Source organism: Phacochoerus africanus, chromosome 1 (assembly GCF_016906955.1).
Source record: "Phacochoerus africanus isolate WHEZ1 chromosome 1, ROS_Pafr_v1, whole genome shotgun sequence".
Taxonomy (NCBI): Eukaryota; Metazoa; Chordata; class Mammalia; order Artiodactyla; family Suidae; genus Phacochoerus; species Phacochoerus africanus.
In genome coordinates this window covers 240,828,872-240,853,204 of record NC_062544.1, presented here as the reverse complement: position 1 = coordinate 240,853,204, position 24,333 = coordinate 240,828,872, and the positions used below count along the sequence as shown (strand labels likewise).

General features: G+C 40.7%; 1 protein-coding gene across 9 annotated transcripts in view; it reads left to right on the top strand.

Annotated features, from left to right (window-relative positions):
- Positions 1-1,227: 1,227 nt before the first annotated feature.
- Positions 1,228-24,333, top strand: part of ST3GAL6 (ST3 beta-galactoside alpha-2,3-sialyltransferase 6) — a 71,440-nt gene continuing 48,334 nt past the window's right edge. For 7 of the 9 annotated variants that reach the window (XR_007136672.1, XM_047793997.1, XM_047793957.1 and 4 more), the window contains exons 1-2: positions 1,228-1,363; positions 20,907-21,052. The gene's annotated coding sequence lies outside the window, so the exon portion shown is untranslated. Of the gene's footprint in view, positions 1,364-20,513; positions 20,622-20,906; positions 21,053-24,333 lie in introns of all 9 variants that reach the window. The other 2 variants (XM_047793940.1, XM_047793953.1) reach the window with 2 other exon arrangements.

The window sequence follows — 24,333 nt, the reverse complement described above, 5'->3', positions numbered from 1 at the left end:
ATTCCCAGGATAGGTGTCTATTCGGAGCTACAGCTGCTGGCCTATGCCACAGCCACAGCAACACCAGATCCGAGCCACCTCTGTGACCTATACCACAGCTCACAGCAAGAGTCAGAGCCTTAACCCACTGAGTGAGGCCAGGGATCAAACCCACAACCTCATGTTCCTAGTCGGATTTGTTTCCGCTGCACCTCAAGGGGAACTCCACATTATTTACTTTGAATTGCACCCAAATCTGTGGCTCTTCTTCCTGGAGTCATCTGATAGAATGTGATGATGATGTTCAGTGCTCAAAGTCTGGAGTTACTAGTTGAATGTTACTAGACAGTGAGTTATTTCACAAACACTGAAATTTAAAAAGTATTCACAGCTATCCAAGTATGAAGTCATTATTAATATATGCTTTTATCAAGGAAGACCAACTTTAACAAGAGAAGAAAATGCACATCTCACCTTGGTTCTACTCCCTACAGTAATATTTCCGCCAAAAGAGAAAAAAGCACTAATACATTTGTCCTTGAAAGGGCAGATCCCAGAAACACGGGTCTCTCTGACCGCCCCGTCCCTTTCTGCTGGGGACCAAACCGCCTTGCCCCTCCTGGTGTCACCAAAGTCCACAGTGAGTCAAGCAAAAGTGTTTACTTGTGCTGCCTGCCAGCCGGGTGGGGCGGGGGGAGGTACCTGAGCCGCCCCTAGCTTTGGTCCCTGCAGCCTTCCAAACAAACCAAGGAAGGATGGCAGAGTCTCCTAGGCTGTGCAACTTGATCCTCCTACCTTGTCCTGAAGCCACCCGCCGCTTTTTCCCTGCCCTCCCCTCGTGGTGATTTTCCTGTACCGGACTCCAGGAGAGGGCGCGCGGCGGGTGTCTGCCCAGCCGGAAAGGTGGGAGCTTGGCCGCGCTCCTGCCTCGCCTGCCCCGGCGCCCCAACGCCTCCCTCCGCATTGCACCTTCCTCTGCCAACTTGCGGGCGGCCGCGGCCACCACGCATCTGGCGCCAGCCGCCCAGCAGCAGGAGGAGCTTCCCCGCGGCTCCCGAGGCTTTCCACGCTTTTGACTGGATCGAGAGCCAGGAGCTGCGGGCGAGCGCACGCGCTGGCGGGCGCCTCGGACTCCGGGCGGCGCTGCATCCTTCCCTGCTCCCCGGCAGGGTCCACGGAGACTGATTCCTCCCTGTGCCGCCCCTGAGCCGCGCGACCTTCCTCCAGTTCCGCCGGCCGTGGGCTTCGGCGGCCCGATGCTGCAGGCGCCGAGGGAGAGGCAGCAGCTGGCTGGAGAGAGCGGCGGCGGGCGCGTCGAAAGCAGAGGGCCCCTGGCCCGGGAGTCCGGGGCGTTTCTGTGGTCTTCGCGCCTAGGCCTCGGCGGGTAACTCTCTCCGGTCCTCTTTGATGCGGATTTGCATCTCCGGGGAAGGGAGGTTGGGGTGCGGGGAGACCCGCGGGCTTCGCAGCCTCTTCGATTGAGGGTCGGGGTGGAGGGCGCGCTGAGCTTACTGCCTCTCTAGGCACGCTTCCAATCCCAGGAGCCTGCGTGCGCTCGCCCCGCTGGCGCGGGTGCTCGCCCCGGAAGGGCTGGAGGGACACTGAGCGCTTGGGTGAGGCCCACGGGGGTGACGGGCTCCTCGCTCACTGTCGTTTCCGTGTAAAAGGGTCTGTACTCGAGCAGGGGCGACAGATATGGAAGTTTCTCTCGCTTTACCTTAAAATTTTTTCCAAGAAACCTTTCTTGCCGCTACGGTGGAACTAGACCTAGCAAAACCAGTTTCAAGGCATTTTGAAGGACAGGGCGGCGGTGAGAAAATTGCTGGAGCTGGGTTGCCGTTAGGTTTCAAGATCGAGGAAAAGAAACGCGGTTTTGAGGCCAACTGCTCCCGAGCTCCCTGGCGAGCCGCTTTTGTGCTACTATTTTGACTTAAAGGAAAATCTATAGAAAGAGATTATTTTCAGAAACTTAAAAACAAACCCAAAGCACCTTCGCGGGGGTGGGGAGACGGAGTCTTAAGTAGAAGTGCAGCGAGAGGGGTTAGGGACGGGCGTAGGGTAGCGGTTGTTCAAAGACGATGTTTTAAAACAGCCCTTGGGACTGGGGATGAGAAAAATATCTTGAGTGCCAACAAATCAGGAACTACATAAGGTGCAGATTCTAAACTCAAAAAAGTCACACTTGCTTTAAGAGGAACGCCGGCTGAGGACTATAATTAGGTAGATATTTAAGGAAACATAACCTGCCAGAAGCTCCTCGTCTTCTGGCCCCATGGTCACACTAATCTTCAGATCTCTGATGCCCCGCTTTTACAAGGCTAGCTTGGATATTTGACTTTCCAATCTTAAAACTTTTTCTCCCAGCTGCAGACCCAGAAATTATCTTTTTATTTACATGGGGATGTTAAATATTTGGGAGGATCTGGTCAGGCTGCTAGGCTATTTTCCATTTGAAAGCATGCTGATTTGATATTTGTAAATTGATTTGTTGTCGCTTCCTTTTCACCTCACCAACCACTGCTTTTCATACCGAGAACTGCAAAAGAACTACTCAGATTGTTGTCTAGGTTGTGTCTTGGAAAAAGGCTAATTGGCTCAGGGGCACTTTATTTTATTTTGTGTTTTTAGGGAGGCACCCATGGCATATGCAGATTCCCAGGCTAGGGGTCAAATCAGAGCTGTAGCTGCCAGCCTATGCCACAGGCACAGCAACTCAGAATGCTAACCGCTCCTTCAACCTACACCACAGCTCATGGCAAGGCCAGATCCTTAACTCACTAAGTGAGGCTAGGGATAGAACCTGCATCCTCGTGGATGCTAGTCAGATTAGTTTCCGCTGAGCCACGACAGGGCACGTTAGATAATGGCAACTTTGGTTTATGAGAAAGGAACTTTTCTGGAAACTATTTCCCTGTTCTGGCTTTGTAAGCTGTCCTTAATTGTGTGTGTGTTGGGGGAGGGGGGAGACCTTCACTGGTTGCTTGATGGGGCTTCTCTTGAGCAATATTTTTACCATAATCCCTGAATGTCACTGTCCCAGATTGTACCATGTCTCTGTGTTATGATGCCATAAAACGAGACTGTTATTTTGACTGTATTTCAGCAGATTGGTTGGAAATACCTCAATTTGTTCTTATGCCCCAAGTCAATACAAATCTTTGGGGCTCAGAAAGGAATAGACAGTATTGGCAGAAGAATGCCATTAAGAAACATAGCACTTAGGAGTTCCCATCGTGGCGCAGTGGTTAACGAATCCGACTAGGAACCATGAGGTTGTGGGTTCGGTCCCTGCCCTTGCTCAGTGGGTTAACGATCCGGCGTTGCCGTGAGCTGTGGTGTAGGTTGCAGACGCGGCTCGGATCTTGCGTTGCTGTGGCTCTGGCGTAGGCCGGAGACTACAACTCCGATTGGACCCCTAGCCTGGGAACCTCCATATGCCGAGGGAGCGGCCCAAGAAATAGCAAAAAGACAAAAAAAAAAAAAGAAACATAGCACTTAAAAAAATCAGTCTAATTGTTTGTGAACATTGTCCTTTTCAGCTTTTCTCATTCTAAAAATTAGTGGCAGCTGTTCTCTTTTGTTGGTGATATTTCTGTGCTTCAAGTCATATGGAATACAGTGGGAAAGAAGTGAAATAATGCCATGCTTCCCTTGTTTCTCTGATAAGCATCATCTGCTAACCATGCAGATCACCACTTGGCTTCCATAGAAATTATGATTCCATCCAGATTAGAGACCAGAGATCTGTTTAAGTGCATGCTAGAGGTTGCTTATCAAGGAGGTGAGGAAAGCACAAAGCTCAGGTGGCACCATTCTGATCTCCAGTGGGTTCCCATATGCTATTAAATCTTCCCAAGGACCCTATGAAATAGGAATGCTTAACTCTATTTTACAGTTTAAAAAACTGAGACTGCCCAAAGTTAATGACTTAGAATGGATCACATGAAGGTCAGTCACTTCACCTCTGTCTTACACCATTCCAGGAAGCCTCTGTAGCAAACATTCCTCACAAATTCTTCCCTTCATTTGCCTATCTTTCTCCTTTGCCTTCCACACTTGTTTATACACCCCCTGATCTGAATGCACTTTCTTAATTACCCCGCAGGGTGGTCTTCTTGAACAGGTGCTCTGCATACCTTGTCTTTCCTCCTGGTAGCTTCAGACTGTCATCAATTAGTTACCTTCTATCCTCTCCACATCTCTGACCTGCTCCTTGGGTGTGCTGTGTCTGGCCAAATTTCGCAAGGTTGTGTTATTGTCAATGGCTTTGTTCTGAAAGTTCTTTTCATTTCTGAATATATTTTCACTGAAATTCCTACTCATCCCTGTCTGGAAGAAGTCCTCCCAGGGCTACACGCCCACCCTCACAATTGAAATAAACCTCTCCTGTTTATCCCAACTACAGTAGATAACAGCACACACCACAATTTCCAATTGGACCCCGATAGGTTCAAAATAAAAAGTCTTTCATTTGGAGTGAGCTTACTGTGTGGAAGAGGATGTGGGTGTTGGACATTACAATGTTGCAGTAGAAAACTGTAGTATAGTCCCATGTCAGAGTTCCAGAAGCACAGTTCCCCAACCATGGTGGGAGAGCAGGTGTTCGCTCCCCTGGTAGTGACTCCCTGGCACTGCAATCCATGGGAATGCTCACACTTGGTCAGGAACTTGGCTGTCATACAGTTAGGGTAAGAAGAGATGAGATTCTGGGGTGAGGTTATGAGGGTAAAGTAAATTAAGGCGTAATAGGGTCTGAGTCACTCCATGTTCATATTTCATTTTTCTGGATATCTTTTCATCATCCACGGAGAAATGGCCAGCTTACCATTTGCTGCCACACCTTCTGCATTTGACCAGGTCTTGCTTCTTCTTGGATCATGGGGAAAAAGGGGAAGGAAAGCACCCAATCCTTAGATTTTCTTATCATTAGCACTGGAAAGCTCAGTGAAGAGGGTCTCTGCATTCTCTTCTTCCCCCTTACACCTGAGACACAGTGTGCCAATGGCATCATTTTGTCCAGTAGCATGTAGCAGTGTTGGTCTTTGAAGAAGCCTTTAAATGTTGATTTGACCTGATTAGGGATGGAAAGGTAAGGGGATGAGGAAATAGGCTTCTAGATGAGGAAACGGCAAGGAAGCTGAAGATTCCTCCCAGAGAAGGAAGGTTATTCTCACCTTCATGGGTTGTGGAAGCGGGCCCAGAGTTGGTATGGCTGTGGGTATTGGTCATTGTGCTTTGATGGGGAAACAAGGGAGCAGAGTGGTTTTACAGTGGCTCTTAGGTAACTTTCTGCAATCATCTATAAGTTGGGACTTGAGATTCAACCAATATCTACTGAGTGTGAACCATACAACAGAAAATGTTCTAGAGAGGAGTTCCCATCGTGGCGCAGTGGTTAATGGATCTGACTAGGAACCATGAGGTTGCAGGTTCGGTCCCTGCCCTTGCTCAGTGGGTTAACGATCCGGCGTTGCTGCGAGCTATGGTGTAGGTTGCAGACGCGGCTCGGATCCCGCGTTGCTGTGGCTCTGGCGTAGGCCGGTGGCTATAGCTCCAATTCAACCCCTAGCCTGGGAACCTCCATATGCCGCAGGAGCGGCCCAAGAAATGGCAAAAAGACAAAATAAATAAATAAATAAATAAATAAATAAATAAATAAGAAAATGTTCTAGATAGTTCATGCAGCTCGAACAAAGCAGATGAAACACCCATGACAGAGCTTATGTTTTTGTGGGAGATGGACTCAATAATTCAGATGCAAATAAATGGAAATACACTTTACAAAGACAATACAGTGTGGGGGTCTGCCCGAAGGGATGAGAGAAGCCGGTTTAGAGCAGTCAGCTTCTCTGAGGAGGGGATATTTGAAGTGATGTGTGAATATTGAGAAGGAGCCAGTCAAGTGAGGAGAAGAAGGAAGACCATTCTGGGCAGAGGGAACAGCCGCTGCAAAGGCCCTGAGGAATAAGAATTTGGGGTGTTTGGAAAACTTAGAGGTGGAAAAGAGTACAAAAGGGGAAGACAGGAGGAGATGAAGTCAGAGAGGAAGGTAGAAGACAGCTTATGTGAAGCCTTCGAGTCTTAGGCATTGGAATTGTGTTTTAATTAGAATGTGATGTCACTGGAGACTTTGATTTAGAGATTCTGTCTTCCCCTGGTGGTCGATGGGCTTTCCTGTTTCCCTCCCTACTCCCAACTCAGACACACACACACACACACACACACACACACACACACACACACACACACACACACACACACATCACATTTTCACTCTCAGTTGGTTTTTCTTCTCCCCTTTAATTGGCCATCACTGATTCCCCCTTCCTTGCCCTAGGTCAGGGCACAGGATGTCCACACAGAGAAGCAGGACTCAGAGTGTTCCTTTTATTCTCTGAAGTAAATCTAATATACTCACTCATTTTCAACTTTAAGCATGAAATTCTTCATCACTAACTGATTTCTCAGCCTCTCTCCAGACTGAATATCTAGTTGTCTCTAGATTGGCTGGTGACATATGAAACTAGACACTAAAATTAAGCTAATTATCTAGGCAAATCAATCACAGTGATTTTGCAAGATGATGGTTGTCCCAAGAGGGAATATTCTATGCAACAGAGGAAGGTCTTGCCTTGTCCAGGGTGCCCAATCTCTTTCCCCCAGAATATGCAGTCTGTTATGGAGGTACAGTTTCTGGGGAAATGTGCTAGACTCTTGTAACAGTTATCATGTGACTGTACTAAGCCTTAGAAATTTCTATTGTTCTTGTCAGTTTTAGAGAAGCACTTAAATCGTGAATGTTTCTGTTCAAGTCATTATCTCCTAGTAGCACTGGTTTACAGAAATGAACAGAAGCATTTTGTCAGTTATCCTTTGATTCTAGGATAGCCCATCATCTCCAGCATATAACTCTCTGGGGAAGCTTGGTACTCTTTAGAGATGAAGTTGTTTTTGAGATTCCTTAGCCAAATGCCCTTTTCATTTTTTAGATTTACATACTTAACTAAAATATATAATGTACTCATTCTCACTCTTTTTTCCACGTTTTTTCTGTTTCTTTCTGACTGATGTACCAGCATAAAATCTGGGATATGTTTCTGTTTGAAAGGGCAGTGATTATGTCTTGTCCTGTTCACCCTGTGTCCTCTGTACCTAAGGGGGTATCCAGAACATTATAGCCAGAGCAAACCTTCAGTGTGCATGGATTAACTCACAAGATGAATATATTGGCTCAGTTGTAACATCTTTATAACTCTTAGGTTCATCTTTATAGCTATTAGAATTATCAACTTGTCATCTCAAAAACGACCCATTGGAGAAGACAGGTGAAAGGTGAACTCATTCCTGTGTTATGTCTGTATTAATTAAAACCATTCCGGTTTTGAAATGCTTTTCTCTTTTTGGAAATAATATAGTTGTACATAGGCTAACAAGCAAGAAATTGGTATGTGGATATCATCAGATAGATAGTCTCAAATTTGTTTTCATGTACAGTCAACTTTCAGAACAGTTTCATAATTCATAATTTATGATAATTTGAAGTGTTAGTTTGGTTTGTGGTTACATTGCTGAAAAAATAAGTGTGCCAAGAATGTAGATAACAAAATCATTTTCCTCTTTAATAGCACAGCTATAATCTGACACCAGTGATTTCATTCATACCCCTTAGTAAGTAGGCAGAGGTTGGCACTGCTTAAGTTCCAGTGCTTATTATATTTCTAAGATTTCTGTTGGGTATCATTTAACCTAATTGGAGGCACAAACAAATACCATGGAGATAAACAGTTCTTCCCATCAAGACTGCCCGAGCTGGGAGGAGTTCCTGCCTGGCAGAGGAAATTGAGAGGTCCCAGCTGTGGGATCTTGCTGAGACTCACTGTGTCAATGTTTCTCACAAAGAATGGCATCTTCAGAGGGCATATTCCTGGCTAATAGAAATATTCTCTATACATATTTTTAAAGTTCTAAATATTTAAATGTTCTAACTTTTAGATTTTTTTCCCCCTATCCCTCAAGGACATGATGCTATTTAAATCCAGACCTCTTGTCTTCGAGCTGATTTTATGGAGCCTCTCCTCCCCCCATCCTATCGGATTTTACTCCTTTACTCAGAGGGGTTATCAGCCCACTGCTTCCTACAGTGTGGTGGACTTTTTTTTTTTAGGAAATATTCTATTGCAAATATTTAGGCCAGCACCATAGAAGATGTCAGGTTTTTTTGTTTTTTGTTTTTTGCTTTTTAGGGCCACACCTGCAGCATATAGAAATTCCTACGCTAGGGGTCAAATCAGAGCTGCAGCTGCCAGCCTGCACCACAGCCACAGCAACGCCAGATCCAAGCCTCGTCTGCCACCTATACCACAGCTTATGGCAATGCGAGACCCTTAATCCGCTGAGTGAGGCCAGGGATCTAATCTGCATCCTCATGGATACTAGTCAGGTTCTTAACCCACTGAGCCACAACAGGAGCACCTAGAAGGTGCTGCTTTTATTAAAATAATAAGATCAAACATAAGGTATAAAAAATAAAACATAAAATAATACAATATGAAATATAATAAATGAAATCCTTTCATTAAAATCTGTGCAACCCTTCAGTACATATAAGAGTCCTTCATGTGTTAAGGGATAGAAGAGGTAAAGGTAAGGGAATGTGTACATTTACTCTGTTCAGCATAGAGCTGAAGAATACATTTTTTTTTTTCTTTTCAGCTGGACCTACAGCATATAGAAGTTCCCAGGCCAGAAATCTAATCTGAGCTACATCTGTGACCTATGTCACAGCTGTGGCAATTCCAGCTCCTTAACCCACTGTGGGCCGGGGATCGAACCAGCAATGCCACAGAGACAAGCCAGATCATAACCCACTGTGCCACAGTGGGAACTCCCCAGGTTTTTTTAATTCCCTTACTTATTTTTAATGAATAAAATAAAGTTAATATAAAACAGATAATATATAATAATTATTATAATGTAATAAAGATAACATAAAGTTATAAGACTGCACTTAAAATTGGGAAATGGGTTATTCAGTTGCATTTAGATAAGAGCAATGAGATAATAATACAGGCATTTCAACTAGATTTCCAACTGCATTTCAGCAACAGCAACTAATTTAATTTATAAGTTGATTTAATTGACAGACTCTGAAAGTTAAAGGAACTTTTTGTTGTAAATGAGCTTTGTGAGATAAAGCACACTGCTGTCAAGATACCTTGATAGTTGGGGCCAGTATTTCAGGTAAATGTCAAAGCAAGTTAGCTAATCACTGTTGTTTGATCCCAGCTATGCTACATTTAAATGAAAAATAATTGGATTTTTTTTTTATAAGCAGGATGTTAGGGATATGTGCAATTTCTGATCATGAAGTACCTATGAATGTTTTGCAGGTCCTGAATTTTTTGGTAGAACAAATCTGGGCGCTTGTTGCAAAAAAACAAGAAAACCAAAACAAACAAAAAAAAACCTATTATTTTTACAGAGTTGGTGGGTCATATTCTTAGAAAAAGCTTCTATCCAAGTTCTCCAGCAATATTCCTATCCACACACCTTTTATAATAACATTCCTCAAGTGTGGTTTTCATTACGGAAATTTTTTTTGCTCAAAAATCCAGAGAATTTCTCCCACGGGTCTTTTGATTTTTTTCTGCCATCTCATGTTGCTAACTTTCTTTTTACTCTCCCATTTGAACCTGCGGTCACTGCAAACCTCTGAGTATTACAGTTTGGTCTTTTGACAGATACTCAGTGCTATCTCCTTCCACTCCACACTCCCCCATCCAAGCCAGATACTAACCAGCCTTCCTTTTCCAGTTTCATGACTATAATTGCATGAATACCTTGCCTAACTTCTCTGAGCATCACTTTCTTTATCTATAAACATGAAATAATGTCCACATTATGATAACTAAAAAGAAAACATATATCAATAGTTCAGCAGAGTGCCTGCCAAGTATCAAAGGGTTGACATTGTCATTATAGCTGTTGTTATAATTGTTCATCTTTAAATAGTTAAAAATCAACTTTCTCCATAAAGTCTTTCTGTTTGGCCTTCTCCAGTTCTAATTTTTTCTCCAGTCTGTTCCCTCTTAGAATCTGACTTCACTTTGGACTCTATTAATTACTCATGTTGTTGTATTCTTTAATTATTTTTCAGTGAACAGCAATAAATATTTGGGTACTATCATGTTCCAGGCACAGTGCTATTTATAATATAGTGCATGGGAGGGATGTGTGTGTGCACACACACACACGGGGTTCAGGTGCAGCTGGGATGAAAATCTGTTGGTTGAATAACACTGTGAGTTTGTAGAATGAACTAGAGTTAAGAAGTAAAAACTATTCAGATGTCCATTATAAAAATGAACATCTTTTTGTCATTTTTCTATAGTTTAAAAAAATGACAGTTTATCCATTTTCTTTTCTTTTTTTTTCTTTCCTTTTAGGGCTGCAGGTTTGGCACATGAAAGTCTCCAGGCTAGGGGTTGAATTGGAGCTACAGCTGCCAGCCTATGCCATAGTTGCAGCAGTGCAGGATCTGAGTGGCATCTGTGACCTACACAACAGCTCATGGCAATGCCAGATCCTTGACCCACTGAGCAAAGCCAGGGAATGAACCCTCATCCTCATGGATGCTAGTTGGATTCATTTCCGCTGTGCTACAATGGGAACTCCCTATCCATGCTCTTGAAACAGTTTTACATATGCTTTCTTTCTTAGAGGCTTCTCTGTCCTCATCCAAATATGGTGTGAGGGTGGAAAATGACATCTTCCTTGAAGAGCAGAATCCTAATAGATGATTCTGTTTATGGCAGGAAGGAAGAAGGATGGGAGAGAATGTTCCAGGCAGCAGGAACAGCATGCATTGAGACATGAAATAGTGTTGAGTAGGATTGAGAACTGTGCTCAAAGAGCAAAATGTTCAAAGTCAAGCATTTTGGGAGAAGACACAGAGAAAATGTAGGAGTCAACTGAATCACACCCAGAGACCTATGGCCTGTATGTTTACACCTCCCTATGAGGACGCAAACTTGGCCTGTGGGTCTATATAGATAATATATAACAGATTTTGCATGTTGCTTCTAAAGTTGGACTTGGATTTTTTTCATGTTGCATAGAATACATCTCCTCCATTTGCTGTATTTATAAGAAAATAATGAAAACATTAGAAGTGTTTGAAAGATAGAAATATGAAGTATTACTTGAGACTTCTGAAGCATGGGTTCCCATATGAAATCTGAGAGTTGAGAAGAGCTTCAAAGGACAGGGACATCCAAGAAGAACAGTCAAGAGGACCATTACAAATGTACAGTCTTGAAACTTTCAGTACCTCCCTAACACATGTCACACCAAGGAAATTACAGCTTCATCTTCTATAATTGTGTGCTTGATATTTTGTATGTAAAATTTGAGCAGTATTTTGTTTTTATTTCTTTGCATTGCAGTTAAGTTTCAGCTTCCCTTTCCACCCTCTCTTCTCTCCCCCCACCTTTTTTTACCCCCTCCTCTCCTCCCTATTCCCATTTTTAAGACATCATTCATTTTTTAATACATCATTGTTTTTCAGAGCTTAGACAATATCTGATGTTAAATGTCTGAATTATATTTAATTCTAGAAAAGCTTTTGTGTTTTAATTCCAGAAATATGTTTTCTACCAAGTCTGAGTAGTGTCACTGTATTTTAACTCTTCGTCTTTTGCTGTTGGTTTCTCTTGCTTAGAAATTAAGCAATAGGATCCAGAACTCCCTAACCACAAGAGCTTAAAATTCCCAGGGGAGAATTAGATGTGAAAGAAAAAACACTGGAACTTACTTGAGCTGTAATTAGCCTGAAAATGGAATGTGTAGGACAGGTCCGCAAGGAGGCTAGGAAAACAGAGGGCAGGGTGAAAAGCGTCTTAGTGCATATCCAGCACTGCTGAGGGAGGAATGTACCCTTACTATGGGTCTGTGGTTTTTAAACAATTTTTTATCACCCAGGGATTTGACTCTAGAAGTTGTCAATCTGCCAGTTCAAATATATGTACTCCTTGGCATTTCCTTTTTTCTTATCATAAGTGAATTACTTTGGCATTTCTGTTTATACAGCAGCTCCTAACACTTGAACATCTTAGGTAAACTGACCACTTGAGTGTCTTAACTAGCAGGGCTGAGAGGCTAACTCTTGGGTTTGGGCTTCTCCCAGATGATGTCCCTTTCATTCAGAGGTTCTGCCTAGGCTGCCAAGACCTCTATGTCTCGGACAGCTCCAACTTCTCTAATGCTTTTTAGAGTAAAGTTCTTATGGAAATGTATGCAACATACAGAGGAGTACACCAGCCAGGTCAATACATTTCCTCTCAGTAAATACTCCTGTGGAACCTGCCTTCAGATGAAGAACTAGAACGTTAACCTGCTGTCACCTAGTCACCTCCTTAAGCAGAACCACTCTTATGACTTTCACAACCACGGGGTAATTTTTTCTCTTTCCTTTTAACTTGAATGAGCACTCAGGTATCCTAAATGGCTGTACAGGATCAGAGTTCTGGCTGAGGGTTAGGACTGGGAAGCCCCTGAGTGTTTTAAAGGTGCATCATGTCCCTCTAAAAAGACATGTTGAAGTCCTAACTCCCAAAACCTCAGATTGTGACCTCATTCAAAAATAGCGTTGTTGCAGATGAAGTCAAGATGAAGATGACCTCATCTATAGACTTGCATCATTATAAGAAGACAGAGACAAGGGAGATCACTTTGTGAAGACAGTGGATTGGAGTTATCCATCTGCAAGCTGGAGAATGCCAAGGAATGCCAGCAAACACCAGAGACTAGAAAGAGGCCAGGGAGGATTCTTCCCTGCAGGTTTCAGGGGAAGCATGGCCTTGCCAGCTGAGACTTGGATTTGGGGCTTCTAGCACCCAGAATTATGGCCCATGTCTGGACTGGCTCACAGAGTGCCCTGCCTTACCTCTGTTGCTCCATGTCTGTGATGGAGCATAGGAAGACAGAGGCTTCATTACTGTTGTGTGGCGTTGTCTTCATTTCTTCACTCTGCTCTTCACTAGTGTTTTCTGAATGAACAAGTTTGGTTTCCTGACATACCCTAGACCATGCTTTGCAGATCAGCCCTCCATGTTTTCCCACTACTGCCTATCTGGCTCTCTGCTGAGGCATCTTTAAGCCATTTCTAAGACCCAGGCTGGGCTACATCCTCCATCTGGTTTTCGCCAGTTCCTCTGATCTAGAGTCATCTTTAAAAGAAAAAAAGAAAATAGAACTTTTTTTATAAAAATGAAATTCCCTGTTTTCAATTAGTATGGCATGCTGTAAATTCATTTTGCTGCAATTAGGCATATCAAATATTATTTATCCTTTCAGAAAATAAAAAAACCCTCTGATCAAAAGGCAGCCCAACCATTAGACTTTAGTTAGTAAAAAGGAACTATGCAGAGCTTATTAGATGACAGAGTACTTTCTTCAGGAAAGGATTGGATTTAGACTACCTTATGACATATTTCCTATTCTGGACTGAGTGTCTAGTGTGAGAAAAAAAATAAGGACTCTACTCTTGTGAAATCCTGAGGGTGACTCAACAGAGTCAGGCCACTTCCTTTGTCCTTCTTTTGTAGCCTTGCTTCAGAACCCAGGGACTTTCTGGTGGCTTTTGTCTTAAACGCTCTTAGCACATACTCTGTCCCTTTGCCTCTGCCTAAAGTGGCTGCAGAATGGATATGCCTCTGAACTGCCCCTGACTTTCTGTCCAGAAGCCATTGCTTACTGCTAGTAACTACTGGAGAGGTCTTAAGACATTTAAAAACACAGACATGGGGAAGTTTCAAAAGTTTAAGCAGTTCTACTTTTGGTTCTTGGTTTGTTGGTGAGTGCTTATTCTCTTGCTAAGAATCTTTCAACTTCGAGTTTCTGCTCTTCATACAATATATTTTGCCCTTTGAGGGAGAATGCAAAAAAGTTGCATGTTTTAGGCTAATAATCATGTATTCTATATAACATGAATGCTATGTAATAAAAAATAACAATATAGTGCACTTTGAAGCTATAGTTAGCATGAGATAAAAAGTTATGTTTGGTATATTTAGTTATCTATGTTTATATGGACTTGCCTTAGTACTCAGTGCTTAGTACCTAGTGCTTAGTGAGTGCTCTCAGTTCAGACACTTCTTGTACCCTGAGATTTTGGTCCCATGGGATGAATGGATGATAATGTATCTCTTTTGGCTAAATGGATGGAGAGTTGGACAAATGGATGATGAAGCTTGGCCAGTTATTCCACTGAACTATTAGTAGGATAAATTTCAGCTGAGTTCAGAGCTGCCACCTGAAACCTGGGTAGGTTTTTCTAAATTCAAGGGGCTTTCTTGGGCTGGAGACCAGGGGTCTAGAAGAAGTGATATCTCCTTGGCTCATCTGTGGTCTATGCTAAAACATTTAGCTGATTGTGAAAATGGGGCTGAACAGTCTGACTCCATTGTGATCCCCAAGATGCTGAGGTTACTTCTTTCATGGAGAAACCCAGATTTCTTTTTTATTTACCTTCTTAGGGATGGTGTACACTTTGAAAATCTGCTAGAAGAAGAGACTTTTCTGCCCCCTCCTTTCAAGGGAATGCTCTTTTTCAAATTTCCTTTTGCATTTTCTAGATTAGGTTATTTTATTGTGTAAAGGATACAGCCATTAGTAAACACACATCCATATTTTAAAACATCTTCTTTTTGAGGTTTTTTTCAGATTTTTCTTTATATGATATTAAAGTATAGGAATCCATAGATGAGTCTTCACTTGTTTGTAGACTTGACTTCAGTTTACATTGGATAATAAACCTTGTTACAATGTCCATGAGCTAAAAATTTCCGATAATGTAAATAAAACATTGTTTGTGGTCACACTGTTTATATGTCTAACCACTTCAAGGTAAAAAACCTGGCATTTTATTGCTTTGCCTTATTGTCCCCTTTATCCAACATAAATTCTGGCACATAGTTAGTATTTACCAATTCCTCAATTCTGAAGAGAAACATGGTTATCTTTCTGTGGGGTTGTAGCTTGTATTATTTTCTGGCCAAATCACTGAATAAATCATTCCAGAGAAACCTTTAGTTTGTTCATCTATTTGCTCAAATACTCTGACTTTTCTGCCTGGTCAGTGTGGTTATCAGAAAAAGTGGTAAGAAGACTATTTTCTGTATCCACTTTCTCTTCAATATATTTTATTCTCAGCAGGATGATTATAGGTTCATCCTACCTAGGAATGTATTTTCTCATGTAAAATACTATTAACTTTCCATTTTCAGAGGGTCATCATATTTTAAACATCTGGGTATTTTCTATGACTTGAATTATCTAAGATTTATTTTTTTATTATTTTTTAATAGTTATTTCACGAATACAGTTTTTTTCTACTGTACAGCATGGTGACCCAGTTACACATACATGTACACATTCTATTTTTGCACATTATCATGCTCCATCTTAAGTGACTAGACATAGTTCCAAGTACTACACAGCAGGATCTTATTGCTAATCCATTACAAAAGCAATAGTTTGCATCTATTAACCCCAAGTACCCTATCCATCCCACTCCCTCCCCCTCCCCCTTGGCAACCACAAGTCTATTCTGCAAGTCCATGATTTTCTTTTCTGTGGAAAGGTTGATTTGTGGTGTATATTAGATTCCAGATATAAGTGATATCATATGGTATTTGTCTTTCTCTTTCTGACTTACTTCACTCAGTATGAGAATCTCTAGTTCCATCCATGTTGCTGCAAATGGCATTATTTCATTCTTTTTTATGGCCGAGTAGGTTTATGTTTTTTTAAAAAAGACTATGTAAATGTGAAATTTCAATTTTAAAGTATTTCTAGCAATTTGTAAGATTCACCCTATTTATAAACTGTGTGTGCGTGTTTTTGTTTTTTTTTTTTCTCTAGGTTGGAAAAAAAGAGATTTAGCTTCAAAATGATGTTTAGGTCAGCAATTCTCTGAAAACAACCTAAATATCTGCTAGTAGGAAATGGACAGCTTTGCGAGGTATTTGGTTGATAGGATGCTCCACAGAACTTCAGAAGAATGAACCAGACCTTTATACATCAATATCAGTAGACCTCAAAACAGAAAGTGTAGAGTGAAAAACTCAAATCTCAGGATATTAGATATTCGTTTTATAGATGTTACACCATTTAAAACATATTATATACCAGATCACATTTATAAATGTGTGTGTGAATAAAATTAGACAAATTCGTGATAAGATTGCCTCTCAGAGAAGTGGAACAGGATAGGGAGAGGAACATTAATCTCCATTAAAAAAATCCCTGACATGATGTGGTTATTTTGGTTAATGGGCTCAAGGGCACTTGCTATATTAACACTTGGACTTTTTTTTTTTAACATTTCTGTAATGAAAAAATTCCATGTAATATTTCCTATTAAAATAGGAAATGTATGGTTCCACCTAGGAACCATACATTTATCAAGACTCTGAGTAAGAGACTGAAGCTATTCTAATATATCTGTATTTCACAATATCATTCTGTGGAAAAGCAAAAATTGACAGGATGAATCTTGAAGATGAGGAAAACTCCATGTTGATCTGGCTCCTGGGACGTTAGAATTGCTAATGGGTTCAGAATAAAGATCCTGGCAGCAGACCTTCTATTGAGACCTTGGGCAAGTTCTCTAAGCCTCTCCGTTTCCTTATTTATAGAATTGGAATAACTGACCCATCTCAGCACTGTTGTGAGGGTTCTTTGAGTTCCTCCATGTAGTAGGCATGCACCAAAGATTAGCTGATGTTTTCATCCTTACTCCTATTATCAGCAGCCTCAATTCTTCCAGTGAGCTATTTTCATTTTCTCATTAGACTAGAAAAAGAATAACGCTGTTTTCCCTGCATGGAAGGCTTTTCATTTCCACCCTGATGTCATCTGGTTAACTCCTTCTCAGAGGAGTTCTCTGTGAATTGTCAAATTCTTACAAGAAACTCCCTCTCCTTTCCCACGTGGGTCAGTTCCTAGTCATACCACAAATGTAATTTAATAATTACTTGAATAGTAATAACACTAAATAGTATTACCTAATAGTAATAACAACTATTTGCTAATTCCTGACTTTCCTCTGGATTGTAAACTGTTTTTCTTCTTCACTACAATATCTTCAGTGCCTAGAACAATGTCTAGCATTGGGGAATTAATTACTGACTAAATCAGTAAATATAGTAAAGGTGAAAACTTTTAGAGTTAATTTTAACAGGAAATGAATTGACTCTCTCCTCCTCAAGGATTAACTAAGCTAATATCTAGGATTATTTGATTTCATAAAAATACATATTATATGTACTGATTTATTTATAATAATAATTATAAGATACCCCAAATTAAGATTTATTTGTAATTTGGCTTTAGCAGATCACCTAATGGTTAGTAATGTAAATATCATCACATACTTTCAGTTACTGTGGAAAGCAGGAAAATTTCCAAAATTTTATCTTATGATACATGCTCACCTGATTGTTTACCCTCAAACTCACTCACTTTTTTTTCTTTTAAAAATAGCAAAAGAGGAATTAACACACAGGAAATGATACTTCTCCAGGAGCAGAATAAGGTTCATTCACAATAAACTAAATTAATAAGTAGTTTGATAAAAAAGGGCTTTTGTAAATCAGATGGAATGTTACTTATGACTTTAAAGCAAACCATAAAACAGTAAGCCCTTTGGAAGGGGACCTAACAGAGGAAAGACAGGAAACTGGTTTTCTCTTAGTTGTGGGTTTATTTACTCTGGGAAAGAAACTCAAGAATGCTTTAAAATTTGAGGAAGGTCTGTGTGTTCTGATATTAGCATATTTCTCTAGGAAAAACATCATATAGGATTTTGAACTGATTGAAAGCCCACATTTATTAGATAAGTAAGGAGCTGAGCAAAATATGAGCAAGAAAGAAATGGGGACTTTCAAAGCATTAAAGGAATTTTTATGACTCAGATGGGGTGGCGAAATTTCAGGGCAAGAAAAATAATGCAAAACCCTACATTGAAAAAGAATAATAGGAATTGTAGCTTTGGGAGTCTCCCCCATCACTTTTGGAGACAAATGGTTTTATAACACAAATCACTGGGAACCATTATAGCTATATTTTGCTTGTGCTACTTTTCTATGAATTGTCCTATTCTGAAATCATAAGTAAGTGCAGTTTCTAATGCTGAGCATATATTTATTCATTTATTCATTCATTCATCAGAACACACTTATTTGGTTTCAATTATTTGCCAAGCTTGGAGTGAGATTGTCATTTTAAAATTATCTTTTAATGGAAGTCAAATAGGTATTTTTAAAAATTGCATAAAATTGCATAGTTATTGCTCAAAAGTATCACCTGGGGAGGTACAGGAAGATAACTTTTTTGTTGTTGTTGAAACGTGAAGGTGTGTGCTTGCCAAATTCTGCCCACGTAACAATTTAATCTACGTATTAGTCATCTGCCCCCACATTGGGGTTGGAGAACACTTTTAAAGTCATATGGTTAGAAAACTGCTCTTGGGGAAACACTGGTTCAAATAACATTCTGATGCTTGTAAGCAAGCTACATCCACAGCATTGGCAGCACCTGGGAGCTTGCTAGAAATGCAGATTCTCAGGACCCACACACTCCACTGAAGAAGAATCAACAAGAAGGTCAGGTGATGCTAGTGGACATTAACATTTGTTAGGTACTGTTAGCCAAATCCCTCCTAGGTGGTTTTTAGAACAGAATATCTTCAGTAATGGGTGATTCATTCTTCAACAATGCAACCTGTATTATTTTTAGGCAGCCTAAACTTTAGCAAGTTCTTCCTTGCCTGGTTCAAAGCTCAAAGGACTCAAAGTCCTTGAATATTGCATTTACTGGCCTTGGTTTACCCCTCCCCCACACCACCCTGCCCCTCTGCCTTCAGAACCAGGCTTATGTTTCTTTTTGTTTTGCTTTTTTTTTTAGGAGGTTCCCAGGTTAGGAGTCGAATCGGAGCTACACCTGCCAGCCTATGCCACAGCCACAGCAACGTGGGATCTGAGCCGCATCTGTGACCTACACCATAGCTCATGGCAATGCCAGATCTTTAACCCACTGAGCAAGGCCAGGGATTGAACCCATAACCTCATGGTTACTAGTTGGATTTGTTTCCCCTGGGCCACAGTGGGAACTCCGCTAATGCCTCTTTTTAATGAAGATCATTCACGCATGAGAATGGATCATCATGTTCTTCTTTCTGTATTTAAGCTCTTCCAGGTGTAACTAAATCCCCATCTGCCTAGCTGTTCCTTTACCAGTCTATTCTCAGTGGGTAATTTTAAAGGACTTCCAACTTCCAATCTGTGATGGCTCCTTTACTCCAGCTGGTAGTAACTAGCAGTGGGTAAGAAGATGATAGGAACCCAGGAGTCGTACTTCCAGCCATTTAGGGAGAATGATTCTGAGGCACAGACTTATAATTATCCATAATTTCCTTAGGTTCAAAATTCTGGCTCATGGTGGAAACTTCTATTATTATAATTGCCCTAAAGAGCACTGCTTTGCCTTTCTTCTAATTTTAAATGCACCAACTATTTAGCACTTAAAAAGTGAAAAATGCATATAGAAATATATTAAAATAAGAATTTTCTGTTTCTCTATAAATTTTAAAGTTTTAAGGAAAAAATCCCTTGTAATCCACAACTGAGCACATCCACTGATTTTGTTTTTGTCTTTTATTGAAGTGTCAAATGTACAAACATCTAATATATGGACATAATCATAATGACCTCAGTTTTTTAAAACTTCCTTTTCTAGGTAGAATATTTTTTCATGTTACTCTATGATTTTCGTAGTTAAGCATAATCATTTTCTCATTGTAGGAATTTGAGTTCATAAGTGTATTGTGAAATAAAATATGAAGTAAAATATGTGCCATTTTTGGGTTGGTTTTGTTTTTTGATATCTGTTTCCTAAGTTTTTTTTTTTTTTTTTTTGGTCTTTTTATCTTTTTCAGGGCCTCACCCACGGCACACGGAAGTTCCCAGGCTAGGGGTCTAATTGGAGCTGTAGCCGCTGGCCTACACCAAAGCCACAGCAACGCCAGATCCAAGCCGCATCTGCGACCAACACCACAGCTCACGGCAATGCCCGGATCCTGAACCCACTGAGCAAGGCCAGGGATCACACCCATCAACCTCATGGTTCCTAGTCAGATTCGTTAACCACTGAGCCACAACGAGAACTCCCATGTTTCCTACGAATTTTTTTTTTTAAAAAATAACATTTTCTAACACAGAAATACAGAGCATGAAGTTTTTGTTTTGTTTGTTTTTGTATCAGGGTTATTGAGTCTTGGGTAAGAAAATCTGTAGCAAGAGTAGCTTGAGATTTTTTTTTTTCAAAATTTTTTGGAGAAAGTGGCCCACAGTACATTCTTAGACTAGTTGCTCTTCTCACCAACTTCCCACACTTTCTCTCCCCACACTTCCTTCTAGATGTTTTCGTTCTTCTTGACTCTTCCTCATTCTGTCTCCCTCTCTTCCCTTCTTCAGAGTGTTTTCCAAAGCAGCTGCTGCTCTCACCTCTGCGTTGAACAACAAAGCTGTGTGTATGTGTGGGGAGAAGCTGGAAAAGAAGACAGATGGTTCTTTCATTACCAGGTTGCTTTGGATTAGTTGTACTGGATGTAATTTTTTTTCAAGGAGACTGGGCTGGGTCCTGTGGATAACCAGTCATGAGCTACAGTCATTTAATATATGCAGCTGGTTTTGCTGCTGGACTTTTTGTTTTGTTTTTGGTAATTACATCATCCTGTCAAGCATGTTGGGAGGTATCATTAGTGAGTTGACTAAAATAGGGTTTTCATTTAAAAATTTTTTTAGTGGCTTTTTTCTTGGGTAGCCAAACTATTCTTATAAGCATGCAATCTTTGTGTTTTCTTTCAGCACTTCCGAGTGAAGAAGCAGCACAGCATTTTGTCTTGGATAACTTTTAGTGGGGAGGCTCCAACAACTTAGCAGCCAGCCTCCTTTCGGCATTCTGCACCCTCAGACACCTAGGGCCTTTGGGAACCAGATTCCTAAAAGTGTAGGTAAGCATGACTCTTTTCTTAGATGTAAGTTTGAACACTTGAAAAGATATAGTGTTTCCCTTCTGGCAGGTGACTTAAAAATACCCTTTCCTTTTATGTAGCTGCTTGTTAATTTATCTCTTAATAGTTTAACATGTGGTCAGAGGGCCTATGAAACTATGTTATTATGTACCAAGGGCCCTTCAGCATATCCCCAAACTGAAGGATGAAAGTTTTAATTGTTAGTTTTAATTCTCAATGTGAATGGGACCTCTTTGGGATTGTTCTAAATCTATGAGGAAGTAAAAGAGTAACAAGTTAAAATTAGAATATTACATACATCACAACTATTGTAGAAAGCGCTGTTGAGTAGCTGTGTTAGAATGAATTCTAGTTCCCTCTCTGGCTTTAAAAGCTACAATTAATAATAATTTCATTGGAGTACTTTAGTTTGTAGACATTCTTCTTACTATTCCTGGAAAGCCATTTGTAAATATAAGACACCAGTTTATAAATCTATTCTGAGAAAAGTCTGGAGCTCAGATGTCTACCAGGAATTAGCTCCATATTTTACCCATGAATCCATAGGCTTTTTGGTTTGTTGAGGTTCATCAGAGAATAATTATTCTACTAGTAAATTTGTTACTGTTTTGTTTGAAGATCATTTTGTGAAGGACACATTGACTGACAGCATTATGCTTTAGTGGTACTGGTGAGTTTGGATATTTACAATGGTTTTGGGATTTAGTCCTTGGAACCTCTTGAGCTCTTCATTGCTCATGCCAAGATTATTCAAGAGTGGATCCAGGAGTTCCCATTGTGGTTCAGCAGTAATGAACCTGACTAGTATCCATGAGAATGCAGGTTCAATTCGTGGCCTCACTCAGTGAGTTAGGGATCCAGTGTTGCCATGTGCTGTGGTGTAGGTTGCAGTGCCACTCGGATCCTGTGTTGTGGTGAAGGCCAGCAGCTGCAGCTCTGATTTGACCCCTAGCCTGGGAACTTCCATATGCTGCAAGTGTGGCCCTAAAAAGCAAAAAAAAAAAAAAAAAAGGGGGGGGATTCAAAGTCCTTCCCTAGTCTCCTGAGCCACTGGTTTGCAGAACTCTTGAGCACTGTGAACGTAGGCTGAAGAAAGGGTTGTAGGTTTCTTGCTGCCAGAAACATCTTAATTTAATGAAATCTGGGTTGTAATCATCTTGGGGATGTGTGGAACTGCCTTTTCCTGGCAATCCTCCATCTCCTGGCATCAAAAAATGGAAATATTTTAAGTTTTTATAGCCTAATGATGAAAAGTATGGATTCTGGTGTGTGCCTCGGTTCAAATCCCAGCTCTGCCACTTACTGCTTGGTTATCCTTTTGTACATTATAAATTCTCTGTTTAGTGTCTTCTTCTGTATGCTAGGAATGACAATAGCACCTTTCTTAAAGGGTGATTTTGAAGATTAAAAGAATTATGCATCTGTCACTTTAAGCGTTCAGAAAATTTAAACTACTTTTATTGGCATCTGTTGCCTTGTTTATTCTTCTTCCTCCATTTTCAAGTTTAGGTCTGACAGGTAGCTCCTCATCCTTACCTTGTTACATGTTGCTGATTGAACTGGGCATTTGCTTCTGAGCCTAGAACACAATAGTTAATCCCTTTCAACATTGTAATGGATCCAAATCAGAATGTAAGATGAAAGCTATTTGCCAATTCAGATTATTTGTAAAGTTCTTGACTTTATTTCTTGCTTCAAGATGTAAATTTTATATTCTGATTACTAATCTGGGTTATTTATTTGGTTTTACTAAGATTCAGAGCAGTTTTATTAGGAAAAGCATAAAAAGGTATGGCTTCTATAGCAGAGATGGTGTCTAAGATGAGTTTTCCAAATGAATTGCTATTATCTTGAATGTCTTTTGTTTATATTTAGAAGTAGATCAGTAGGTCTTCCTACCACAGATATTTGAAATATTTAAATAATTGTGGAGAAATAATAGCTAGTCTAGTAATGGAAGCTTAATCTTTTGAGGCTATTATTATACAATGTCATTAGTTGTTTAGGATCTTTACCAATAGGTTATGAAGGCAAGCCTTTGTATATGAATGGCTAATAAATACTTCATTAGTTTTAAAAGAATTAAAAACAAGATTAGGCGAGTACTAACCATGTGCTGAATATTTTTCTAAGTGTTTTATGTTTATGGCTTATATAGCTCTATTAGGTAGTATATTTATTCCCATTTCATAGCTGGGGTGTAAAGGGGTTAAGACATATCTGAGGGTCATACCGTTAGACAGAAGCAGGGCTAAGATTCAAACCCAGGATATCAGATTGCCCAGAAGACAACAGTAACACCTAATTGTACTGTTTCAAAGAATAAATTGCATGAAGAAGTAAGATGGAAGGATCAAATTAAAGAAGTCTTAAATGTCAGGCTAAGTGATTTTCCGTGTATTTGGCAGACAATGGGAAGCCACTCACAGTTTTCCTTCAGGGTGGGTGACAAAATGAGAACTGGCCTTTGAGCATTTTATGCTGGTAGAGCCTGTGGGTTGGTTTAGGGGGAAGAGAGATTAGAGATCATTGTTAGTAGCTGAGGAGTAATGAGACCATTGGTGAAGGAAAGCAGATTCAGATAAGAGCTTGAGAACACCTGTTTTTAGGTGTGCCTGCCAAGGAGGAAGAGGAGAGTTAGAAGCTCAGGCAGCAGGAGTGAGACCCAGGGCCATCTATGGGAGGTGTTTCAGGAATATGAAATCGTAGAGATTGGAAAGGATTGGAATGAACCAAAGACTCGTAGTGGGTTATCATTGTGCACCCATGATGAGAGCGGAATCATGCTGGAGGAAAACCCACATCAGAATATTTTCCTGCACTGCTGATGCCACCACAGACTCTGCTACTTATGGGTGAAGTCGCCTTGGGCAAGTTTTGGCTTTTTTCTAAATCCTGTCTGCCTCTTATGTAATATGGTGACATAAGACATTACTCTGTCTAAATGCCCTGGACTCTCTGCAGTCTTTCCAGGTCTTTCTAAGGTCTGTGGTTCCTAGGTCCTAGTTGTGAATAGCACTACTTGGACATGTTGTGAATGTTTGGTGAATCAGTAGGCCCCTTTGAGGTGAATCAGAACGTGATGCAAATGAAGTGTGTGTCCTATAGGGGTAATCTGAGAGGAGTCCTATGTGTTTTCCTTTAGAAATAACAGTAGTGACACTGGTAGCAGATGGAAGGATGAGGCTGTAAACAATATAGGAATTAAAATGTCCAGGGAGTTTACAACGAGACCACAAACACCCTCCATAATGAGGAGG